A 12,409-nucleotide genomic window follows, 5' to 3' on the forward strand; every position below is an offset into this window, starting at 1 on the left:
GGCCTCCGGATAACTACCCAAACCCAAGAGGCATGTGTGGACTAGATGGTAAGCCTCCTGAAGTTTTTGGGTTTACAAAAGTATAGACTATCTCAGAAAAGGGCTCAAGTAGTAAAACAGTCATCTACCTGGGTTATAAGGTCAGTGCTGGACAAAGACTCTAAGGCAAAACTCCAAGGAAGCAATATTCCAAACCCCAAAACTCCAGACAACAAAGGAGTGTAAGTTTATAATTATGAACTGTTAGTTAAACCCCTCTATGCTATGATCACAGAAGGAAACAGAGATCTACAGTGGATGAAAGAAGCAACACGAGCCTTTGGCCAACTGAAGAAGGCCCTCATGTCAGCTCTAGCCCTAGGACTTCCAGATGTGAGTAAACCATTCTTGTTTTCTCACGAAAAGCAGGGAATTGCTTTGGAAATACTAGCCCAAGATCTGGGCCCGTACTGCAGAGCAGTCACCTACCTCTCTAAGCAGCAGGATGCAGTGGCTAAGGGATGGCCAGGATGCCTCAGAGCTGTTGCAGCAGTGGCAGTGAACATCCAAGAAACATGCAAGTTCACCCTGGGCCAGAAGATGACTGTGCTAGTGTCCCACACAGTGTCTGCAGTGCTGGAAGTAAAGGGAGGGACATTGGCTCTCCCCAAAGAGATTCTTGAAATACCAAGCCATAATGGTGGAACAAGATGATGTAGAAATTGTGGTAACTAACACCGTGAACCCAACTTCTTTCCTCAGTGGTAGTATGGGAGAACCGGTGATCCATGATTGCCTGGAGACCATTGAAGCTACCTACTCCAGTCACCCGGATCTGAAGGACACCCCTCTCGAGGACACTGAGACCTGGTTTACTGATGGAAGCAGCTACGTCATCAGCGGAAAAAGGCATGCTGGGTATGCGGTTACCACAAGCTGAGAGGTAATAGAGTCTGGATCATTACCAACCAATACCTCAGCACAGAAGGCTGAAATAATTGCCTTAACCCGGGCTTTAGAGCTGGGAAAAGGAAAGAAAATCAATATTTACACAGACTCGAGGTATGCATTTGGGGTAGTCCATGCACATGGAGCCATCTAGAAGGAAAGAGGATTGCTGAACTCACAAGGAAAAAAGCACTAAACATGCACAAGAGATAATAAAACTGTTGGAGGCAGTCCAGCTATCTGAAAAGGTAGCCATCATTCACATCAAGGCACACCAAAAAGTGAGCTCTGAATTGGAGGAAGGAAATGAGCTGGTGGACAGAAAGGAAAAAGAAGCAGCTAAAGGTGAGGTAATTGTTGAAACAGTTGAGGCAGCCTTAATTCCAGATGGGCAAATTTCTATTGAAGGTAAGCCAAGGTACAGTAAAAAGGAAAAGAGGCTTATTGAGAAAGAAAATGGAAGTTATAACCAAGAGGGGTAGGCTATTACAGATGAAGGGAAAGGAAGGCTTGTGATCCCGTCTTATATGCTAGAGTCATTAGTGAAAGATGAACATGAGCAAACACATTGGGGAAGAGATGCTTTGTATAATTATCTGAAAGACAGAATCGTATCCAGAAACTTGCAAAGTACAGTGATTCAGGTGACTCACCAATGTAGCCTTTGCCTCCAAATTAATCCCAAAAATATTCTTGAACCAAAGCTTGGGCAAACTGGGAGAGGAGGTGGATCTGGGCAGCAATGGCAAATTGATTTTTCAGAACTACCCAGAAGAGGGGGGTATCAATACCTGTTGGTGTTAACAGATACTTTTTCAGGGTGGTCAGAAGCTTTCCCTACTAGAACTGCCAAAGCATGGGAGGTAAGCAAAGCATTGTTGCAAGAAATAATACCGCGTTTTGGAGTCCCAGCCACAATGTCTTGAACCATAGTATGTGCCTCTACTATTAACTTGTGGTCTTGGTCCCTGGCCTTTTCCCATTTTGGTAGCACTTTTGAAATCTGCCACTGGCTAGTTCCTAATGCTAATAAAGATGACTACAGGGGCTGGTTTAGTTTTGTTAGATCACTTGTTGCAGTGGCAAGCTTGTTCATTAATATTTCTGAGTCAATTCCATTTAAAACTCCCAATCCTGTCCCTAACATCCCAGTTAAATCCCTTCTTATTCTGCTCCTGAGGTGTATTTGTCTTTATAACCACGTTGTCCAGCCCTCGAAGGATGTCCTCAGGAAAGAGGAGCAGGCTGGTTGGATTTCTGATATGCTGATTTGCATCAGCAATTTGACACGTTTGAGAGACCACTCTGGATTAAACAACAGTTGTATGGCCTATTTCATAGACCTTAGGTTCAAGTTTGTTTTGGGTTTGAGCTGCTTGAGTACTGGCGTGAGTTGTATGAGGTCCTGCTGTTGTAAGAGATATAGCATCTATTTTAAATTTGAATGAGAGTCCAATAGCACCATGAGCCCAAAGACAGGTCACCTCTACAGGCTGTATCAATGTGAAATTATACCAACAGCCTGGTTTACTTGGGCTACCACAAACCTCCTGGTGCCTGTATGTAGAAGCTGAAACAGTAATTTGATTTGGTCTCTTATGGGTGGTCCCATTGACCATCTGGCATCCTACCCTGATTTCTTCTCCTCTGATCCCTTGAAGTGTCCACAGTTCCCGTTTTTGCCACTCCTGCTCCCCATATACCTGATTCCCATGCATTACTACAGTTGATAGATTTAAATCCTTTACATCAGAATGTTTTCCCATGAATCCAGTGTACCGAATTGTCATGGTTTGACACTGGCACAATGCCAGTGCCCCCATGAAAGGTATATTTCCAAAATGGTTACTGTGAGATGTGACCCGGAAACAGAACAAAGCAGGCTCCAACTTGGAAATGGAGGGGAAAAAAACCCAACACTTTATTAATCTACAGCATAAGAGACAAAAGGGAAAGAAAAAAAAAGGGAAAAAACCCACACACAACAATCCACAACGGAATACCTCCAAAACACTCCTCCTCCCTCCACCCCTCTAACACTCAATCCCCTCTAACACTCAATTCTCAATCCAATACCATCCTCCACACAACCTCCCCCAGTTCATCAGGAGAGAGGAGTCTCCCTCTTGCACCATGGGCCTCCCCAGGAAACACAATTGGAACCTCCTGTGCTTCCATGTCACACGTGGCAGCTGCCCAGAGAGAATCTGCCGTGGTGACTATCTTCCTTCCATGTCCAGTGCTCTCACCACTGTCCATGGATCCAAACTGCTTCTTAGGTCCTTTTAAGAATGCCTTGCCCAGTTCCAAGAAGTGGCAGCCTCTCACCATTTGGGACACCTGTCCCCCCCATATTTACTCCCCTGGGGCCTGGGGGTCTCAGGAACAGAGATCCTTTGCTGAAGGCAGAGGGCTCCACCACACCCTCCCCATCAGTCTCTGTTCCCTCTACTTATCATAATGGCCTTGTCACTCCTGGCTTCTGGCCAACCGCCTCCCCCAAGGTGCAGTCTCTACATTACAGGAAGATTTGGTTCCGTCCTGTGGCCATGTAAGAGAAAAGTCCAGCCAACGCCACTCCAAATCATCTCCTCTATCTAGGGTGCTTCTCATTTGCTGGTATTTCTGCACTCACTCAAGCCTTCATCTCATCTGCCCATCCTCCGTCCCCTCTCAGGTCTCAGCTAGGGAGGATCAGTGTTTCTTACAGCTTCCATTGTTTCAGCACCAATGGGGTTAAAACCTCAGCCACGGTCTGCCGGCGGCTGGGCACCTTGCCCTCCCTCCTCCCTTCTTCTCCTGGCCATGGTGCCGGCACAAGATATCAATTTTCAAGCCAGCACAGTCTCTATCACTCTCTCCGGGGGGGCTGCCCAAAACATCCCAGTTGTCCTCCACCCCTGCACCTTGCAGGGCTCCGGCCTCCCTTCTCACAGGCCGCATGGCCTCCCCCACCCAGACGAAGCTGGGCAGGGGAGGAGGTCAGATTCGACTCACCGACTCACCGCTGGACTCCAAAAAGAGAAAGTCTCTCTGGGAATCCTCTGCTTTTAACCCCTGTGTGTTCTCAGAGGCGTATCCAGATCCCCAGTGGCCACAACAGGTGCCAATTTTCAAATCTGGCCACTGATTGGTTTGACCATAACTTTCCCAGAAACTCACTTCCTGGTCAAACCACGACACGAATAAAAGCTTGGGACCAAGGCCACTCAGCATCATTTTGAATAGAGGTACCCTCTAATTCTAAGACTTCAATTGCTATTACACACCAAACAATTCTGCAAATGAAATTACTAACTACTCCCGGCTGTAATATACTCATTTTGCCTGATTAAGTTTTCGTTTCAGTTCATTGTCTCCCAGTGTCACTCTCCAAGGGGCTTCTGGGGCCTTCTTCACTCAAGAGTGGTGGATCCAGGCATTCTGCTCCTTGGTCTTAATTGCAGTGAAAGTGGTGAGAAGCATTTGGAATGGTCCTTCCCACTGTGGTTACAAAGTCTTTTCTGTAAGAGACTTAACATATACATAATCCCCAGGCTGTATGTTACGTACTGGTCCATTGAGCCCCATGCCCCAAGTTCCAGCCACAAGTTTTTCAATTTCTCTGAGCTATTTACTTCAAGCTACCATATATGTGACCAATGTCACCCCTCCATTGTGAGTGGATATCCCCTTTTGTATTCCATATGGTCTTCCATAAAGCATTTCAAAGGGACTCAACCTTTCTTTGGCTCTAGGTTTAGTTAGAATTCGCAATAATGCCAATGGAAGAGCTTGAGGCCAGGGTAAATTAACTTCCTGCCCCAGTCTTACAATTTGCTGCTTAATCAAATGGTTAATTTTCTCCACCTGGCCACTCGATTGGGGTGGTATGGAGAATGACATTCCCAATCTATGCCAAGATGGCTGCTAATTTGTTGCATTATCCTGGAAATGAAATGTGATCCTCTATCTGAGGACATCATGGCTGGAACTTCGAAGCGTGGTATTATTTCTTGTAATAATACCCTGGTCGCCTCCTGAGCCTTGACAGTCCTGGTGGGGAATGCTTCTGGCCACCCTGAAAATGTATCTGTCAATAACAGTAAATACCGATACCCCCCTTTTCTTGGGAGTTCTGAAAAGTGAATTTGCCACTGCTGCCCAGGTCCATGGCCCCTCTCAATTTGGCCAAGTTTTGGTTTGGGGATATTCTTAGGGCATCAATTCCCCAGTGGGTTTTCTGGCATTCCTCCCTCATCAATGACCACAACAAATGAGAAGGAATAACTAGCTTCTTGTTAATAGTAGCCCACCCCTCTTTGTCATATATCCCTTCCTGATCTGGGATTAACTTTCTGTCTTTATTCTTGTTCACCTTCAAGGGCCATCTGGAATTAGGGCTCCCTCAGTGGGAATCTCACCTTTTGCTGCTTCTTTTGCCTCTCTGTCGGCCATATCATTTCCTTCCTCCAATTCTGAGCTCACTTTCTAGTATGCCTTGATATGCATTCTCAGGTAGCTGGACAGCTTCTAACAGTTTCATTCTTTCTTGTGCATCTAAATTGCTCTGTGTGCATGCACAACCTCAAATGCATACCTTGAGTTTGCCAATTCTCAGTCTTTTGTGCAGAGGTGTTTCTTGGTAGTAGTCGAGATTCTATTACCTCTCTGCAAGTGATGACAGTACACCCAGCATGTCTCTTTCTGCTGATGACATAACTGTTTCCACCAGTGAACCAGGTCTCTGCATTATCAAGGGGGGTATCCTTCAAATCTGGATGACTGGAGTAGGTGGCCTTGATAGCTTCCAGGCAACTATGGATCACTGGTTCTCCTGTATCCCACTGAGAAAAGAAGTTGGGTTCACAAGGTTAGTGACTACAATCTCTACATCATCTTGTCCTACCATTATGGCTTGATACTTCAGGAACTTTCGTAGGGAAAGCCAGTGTCCGCCTTTTACTTTCAGCACTGCAGACACTGTATGGGACCCTAGCAGTCATCTTCTGGCCCAGGGTGGATTTGCATGCTTCTTTTCGGTCTTGCCTTAGAGTCCATTGCCCAGCACTGACCTCATAACCCAGGTAGATGACTGTTGGTTTCACTATCTGAGACTTTTTTTGAGGTACTCTATACCCTTGTAAACCCAAAAAAGTTCAGGAAGCTTACCATCTAATCCACACATGCCTCTTTGGTTCGGTTAGCTATCAGGAGGTTGTCTACATATTGGAGCAGCTGTCCTTCCTCTGATGGAACATCCCAGGACTCTAGATCCCTTGCAGGTTGTTGTTCTCCAAATATCCTGGGGCTGTTGTTAAACCTTGGGGCAATACCATCCATGTGAGCCGAGTCTTACGCCCACTCTTGGGATTCTCCCATTCGAAGGCAAAAATCTTTTGTCTGGCTTCATGGAGAGGGAGGCAAAAGAAGGCATCCTTCAAATCTAAAATGGTAAACCAGGTTAGTTCAGGTGTCAAACATGTTAGCAAGGTGTATGGGTTTGCCACCACCGGGTGCAAATCAGGCTTTTTACTGCCTGACCCTAACTGATTGTTTTCCTTAACTTGCACAGGAGGTGCATTCTTTGCCCTCCCTGGTATGTTAGAGGCCCATACCCCAGGAAACACCTGATCCATTATTTTCTTATCAATTTCATCCTCATTTTCAATTTTGATCTCATTAATTGTTAACATTAAGCTTAGTATGTCTATGTATTGCTGATCCTTTACCTCCAAAATAATCTCCCCATCTTTAAATGTGGTCTTTGCTTCTAGCTGCTCCAACAAATCCCTAACCAACAGTGCCTTTGGAGAGCTGGGCATATACAAAAACCTGTGAATCCTCACTTGTTTTCCAAGTTTATATTTTGATGGTTTGCAAAATATGCTTTTTCAGATTGGCCAGTTGCCCCCTTACCATAACATAATCATCTGTTATAGGCATCAAGGCTTTATTTAACACTATGTTGCCCCCGTGTCTACTAAAAATTCCATTTTCATAGTATCCATTTTTCTACTTCATCCCAAACTTAATTTAAAAGTCTTGGGGTATAAAAATAGGCTGAGCACACTCAGCTTTAATTATTTCTGCTGGGTTTCTTAAATTACTTGAAACTCTCTTTTCTAATAATTCAAACATCCTATTACTTCCTTGATTCTCGCGACCGGTTGCTACTCAAATCCTTATAGCTCTCTGAGTAGCCTTTGTTTCCTTAGGATAACACAAATGACAAAGTGCCTGTCTTGGTTTCTTCCACCTAAACTTTGCTTTCCAAAATCTAAGTATTTTCCAGTTCTTTTCCCACACAATCCAAACTTCAATTAAAGTATTGTTTCCACTGACACAGGGCACACTCACTTTGCTGCCTTGCAAAAGGCTGTCCCTGTGATATAAAATTTTGATAGCCAAACTAAATTTCATTTTTATATCTTTTATTTTAAAGCAAGCAAGCAAGCAAGCAGCGCTGAGTGGCCGGGGAGTCACTGCTCCACTAACGGCGCATGCCACTTACAAGTTTGGCAAAGTATATACAGTTTTTAAGCCTACAAATCATTTCCCAGTGTGCTTGTGTTAGTCCGAATCAGCAGATATCAATAAGCTGGGATCAGCAATTTCATAATCTTTCCAGGTAGTCGTTGGCTTCCTGTCCTTCTTGTGGTCATCTGGAGAGAGGCATTTCACCAGTGTCTGCTACATAATTTTAGTCTGGTACCAGTGCATCAAGCTTTTAATTATACATAAGCATTTAGTCACTTTGTTGCTATATCCCTTAGCTTTTCCACAACTTCCTCTATTTTATTCTAAGCGTCAGTAATTTTTGCTACCTCATCTCTTTACTATAAATCTTCTGTTTTTCTGTTCAATGCTTTATTTGGCTATTTGGTCAGAAAGTTTCAAAACCGTGCTTTGTAGTTATCCCAGGGAACGCATCCGCTTTCAACACAGCAGATTCAAGCATTTGCTGATTCCATTGCCAATTGACATGAATCACAAAAACATTTTTTCACACCCTGTTACAGCAAAAACTGTTATATGCCCACAAATACACACTCCCCCCCCCCCCCCAAGAGTCAAGGCTTAAGTTGCTTCGGAAGGGGAATTCCTGGAATTCCTTTAATTCGCTTTACAACAGTTAAACATAAATCACCATACTGTAGTTTTTCTGCATAAAATGCTGCACTTGTTGCAAACAAAATCCTAAAATCTCCACAAACACAACCATACAGTCCTGAGAATCAAATTACCACAATGTGGGGGAAGAATCACATAAACCCCCCGTACCTCAAATTCACGAGAGTAAACTATAACAAGCTGTCTCTATTACAGCTCTAACAGAGCAACTTTGCAAACTCCACAAGAAGGATCACAAGGGCACCATGCTACAGTGTCTGTCCCTTGCCTCTCAGGTTCCACAGGCAAAGGATCGGTTAATACCCAAACACAAAGTGTTGACAAGAGACTGGTTATAATCAAACACCAGGTGTCACAGGGAATACCGTTCCCTGAAACTAGAAAGTTCACACACAAACTCACCAGGAAAGGGGGTATCTCTTAAAGTGCTGACTTTTTTCAATACAACACAGCATACAACACTTCAGCATCCACCCACATCAGCTTCCTCTGGCATTCACACACTCTGGACACAATCAAAATAGCAGCACACAGTAAAATTATTAACTGGATCCAGTGATTTACTGAATTCAGAAACTCCCAGGGGTCAAGCCCAAACCACTGAGGCAGTGGAATCCCCTCAGTTCATCTAGCCACGGTTAAAACATGCACGATCTACACAAACACATTAAAACACTCTAGGTGTCCTCACCCACAATTCTCCGCTTGCTCTGCTTTTCCCTAACTGCCTCCCCAAGAGACGCTATCTTGCCCCCACAGCTGCCCCAGCCAGCGCCTACCAGCTGCCTCTCCCCAGCCACCTCCCTGGGGCCTGCTCGGCCACCTCAGATGCAGGTAGAACTCTCCCCCCCCGCCATGGGTACACTCACTCACTCGCTCCCCCTTTCATATAACCAAGACCTGATTTGCGGAAGCAAACAAACTCCAGAACTGTCAGAACCCAGGACATTCCCCTGGGTGACATGTGCCCCTGGCAGGAAGCCAAAGACACTTGGGATTTCGATCTTAACCCATGGAGCAAATTACCAACCTTGTATGAAGAATCACAAGCCACAGAAGTTTAAGTAGAGTAATAATGAATTAATCACCAGGTGAAAAATGGAGTTTTGGGGATTTTGTTATAGGGGGTCTAGGAGACAAGATGGAAGGACATGGGCGTTGTCCTATGCTTCTTCCTTCTTCTTCCTACCCTCCATCTTCTTGGTGATGGTGGCACATTTAGATTGGCCTAAAGTACAAGTAGACAGTCTAACGTAGATGATAGGTATTGGAAAATAATGATAAATAAAGTATACGTAACTCGTAGTATAAAATGTAGACACCAGCCCAGGGGTGGGCAGTGTGCCCTTGACAGACCTGCAGATCAGACCTCTGCGGGTCTGAGGGAAAATATTTTAGATAATAGATAATAAACAACCTTGTGAACACGAGCCGAAGAATCCCGACTCTTTCTTCGGCCAGTGGGCTGGGAAAAAGGGACTCTCGGGTCATCCCGAAAACAGAAAATCCGAGATTTTGGAGGCACCGCTGGGATCTGGTCAGAGAAGGACCCAGAGACCCATACCACTGAACAGCCCGGGAATAGGCACACCACCGAGAAGAGATTCCAGAGCAGACCATCTGACCTCTTCCAAGCCAACTTGCTCCAAAACTGACCTGGAAGGAGGATAACCAAAGGGCCCTGGACATTCTCCACCTGTGAGCTGCTGGCCAGTGACCAGGAAACCCCTGGACCGGCTTTGAAGGCAACTCAGCTTTGGTAAGAACGGTCAAAATTAAGAACACTGAGGACATGGGAGCTGCATGTTCCCAGGAGCAGCTTAGAATTTTGCCAGCCCTACAGGGCGTGGCAGCCACACATCCCATGAAAATTTCTGAGAAAGAACTCAGAGAGTTTTTGCTATGGGTGAGGTGCAGCTATCCACACTCAGAGTCTCATCTGTTGTTTGAGCCAGGGTTTTGGCAAGAGACCAACAGACAGCTTTATCATTTAGCCATAAAGAAAGATAAGGCGGCGGTGAAGCTTTTGCCTTCAGCAAGGGTGATGCTCAAGGCCGTTTCACGAAAAGCCAGGAAGGCTGCCAGCCAGCAGCAGGCAGCAGAAACTCTCCCAGAGTTAGAGGGAGGGGGAGGTGAATTGCCCAACACTCAGCAGATGGCAGTTGCCTCTGCCGATTTGGGAGAGACAGAGATGCCTCCCACAGAACAGGCGCAGGAGGACTTGCCATCACTCACGGATTCCCCAGGGTCCCTTGGGTCCCCTGAAGCTTCAGACTCCTCAGACGCAGAAACACCCCTACCAGTCCCAGGAAAACAAAATTTAGCCATTTTCCCAAGTGAGGAGGGGGAGGGCGATCTCCCAGAGCTAAGCCTCACTGCGGAAGCGGCAGCGGGGCTGGTGGGGGAGGGTGCAGTCGGGATCGCGAACCCGGGGAGGGGGAGGAGGAGCTGTGTCTTGGCGTCTTGCAGAGTCGCGCCGCAGCCACGTCGAGCTGCAGGCGGCGGTTCAGGGCGGCACCAAGAGCGGCCGGAGGGGCCACGGGGACAGCGAGAACCGCAGGGGCGGCGGCGGCGGTTGTGCGTTCAGTGGGTCCGGTGACGCGCGCGATAACAAAAGCTCGCGCGGCTACGGAGGCAGCCAGACAGCAATCGTCCGGGGAAGGCGCACAGTTCGCGAAGGCCATGCCCGCCAGGGCCAGGCCAGCCAAGGCGAGGCACGGAGTCGCGGGCGCTGAATATGCAGCAGCGACGAGCGCCGCGATGGCGACGGCGGCGGAGCGCGGCAGACGGGCACCAATGACGCAAAACCCAGAAGCCGGAGCGGGGAGGGCTTTTTCCCGTTTTGCGAGCGCGACACGGGGACCAGCGGAGCGGGGGTCGCGTGCGCCGGACGTGGGTGTTGGCACAGAGTCAGGAGAGGAGGATCCTAGTGATGATCAAAGCAGAGCAGGGACCCCAGACCCAGAATGGGAATGGGGTGGCGAAGAATGGGGTTGGGGCAGTGAGGATGTCAGTTCCGGGGAGGAGGGGGGCGTTCCCAAGGGCGCGGCTGCGTCGGAGCCAGTGAAGGCGGGACGCGGCCAGAGCGAGGGCGTTCCTTTCCACACCCCCGAGATGACGAAAGCTGAGGCTGCGCCGCAGCAATCAGGGAGGAGGCGTGGCCGGGGTCGAGGAGTCCGCGTTCCCACGGTGACACAAGCAGAGAGGGGGCGTGGTCAGGGTGCAGATGTGTCCCAAGGCACCACCCCTTCACAGTTCCCTTGGCAACCGGCGTGCAGCCAGCCCCAACAGCCAACACACAGCCAAGCTCAGCAGCCAGCAGCAGCTCAGCTTCACTCAGAATCTCAAATTGGAGATCTTTTGCAAATTCAACAGAGGCTAAGACTTTCAAAAGCCTGTCAGAATTAAAAGCGAAAAATGTTAGCAAGGATGTTCAGCCATCACCGAGGGCCACCATGCCGACCTCAGCCGGTTGGGTCGCAGCGCTACCTAGTGGTGAGACTGTAACATTGCAACATTTTTTCCCAATTTCTTATAAAAGAAAAGCTAGGTCTAAGAAGAGGGTTCCTGCACAGCGAGCGGAACCTCCGATGATTCCTGAATGTGATGAGGCTCAGGACACTCCTGCTGAGGCGCGGCAACAGGAGGATACAGTACATATTACCGCTTCAGAGGGTGTTCCAGCCTGGATGTTTTCAACATCAGGGACTGCTGGCTCGACCAGACAGAAGCAATCAGTCTCAATGCCAGAGGGTGCTGCCAAATTCCTTTTACAGTATGTAGATGCAGCTCTAGGATCTTGTCCAGAGTTGTTGACTCATCTTCCTCAGCTTTTTCAGGCAATGCAAGGCGATCTTGTTCCTCATCCAGGATCAAGGAAAACACAGATGCCAATGATGCCAGTGAGTCTCCAGATAGGAGAGACCACGGCATGGCAGCAATCACAGCAGATGACTCCACTTTACAAGCAAGTACCCATGGAAACTCAGGTAGCTGTGAAAGTGGATTGGACAGACATCCAGAAAAAGGTAATGACAGAAAGAAGTTTAATACAGGGAACAGGAGACATTGCAATGCCAGTGACTTTGGATGCACAGGGCCAAAACCCAAGATGGGAACGGATAGATCATGAAGTAGTTAAGGATCTAATGAGGGCCAACAGAGATAATGGACTGAGTTCTTCATATTTTAAGCAGCTTTTAAAAGGCACTTTCAATATTTATGACTTAACACCATATGATCTCAAATGTCTTGTGGCAATGATTCTTACAGACACTCAAGCTCTTGTGTGGACCGCAAGATGGAGAAGAATGCTCGAGGAGCTGAGAATCAGATATCAGGGCCGATCAAATGCGAACCTCACCATGGC

At 47.3% G+C, this 12,409-nt stretch overlaps 1 long non-coding RNA gene across 3 annotated transcripts; it reads right to left on the reverse strand.

The window, feature by feature from the left end:
* Nucleotides 1-1,813: 1,813 nt before the first annotated feature.
* On the reverse strand, nt 1,814-11,472 carry LOC135288999 (uncharacterized). 3 transcript variants are annotated; one of them, XR_010351797.1, is made up of 3 exons: nt 6,079-11,472; nt 5,331-5,753; nt 1,814-4,430 (listed from the first exon to the last, which is right to left on the reverse strand). It is a non-coding gene; the product is annotated as an uncharacterized LOC135288999 (long non-coding RNA). The 3 variants fall into 3 exon arrangements; XR_010351795.1 differs by having other exon boundaries at nt 1,814-4,440; XR_010351796.1 differs by having other exon boundaries at nt 1,815-4,440; nt 5,507-5,753; nt 6,079-11,470.
* Nucleotides 11,473-12,409: the final 937 nt, after the last annotated feature.

The sequence above is a fragment of the Passer domesticus genome, chromosome W (assembly GCF_036417665.1).
Source record: "Passer domesticus isolate bPasDom1 chromosome W, bPasDom1.hap1, whole genome shotgun sequence".
Taxonomy (NCBI): Eukaryota; Metazoa; Chordata; class Aves; order Passeriformes; family Passeridae; genus Passer; species Passer domesticus.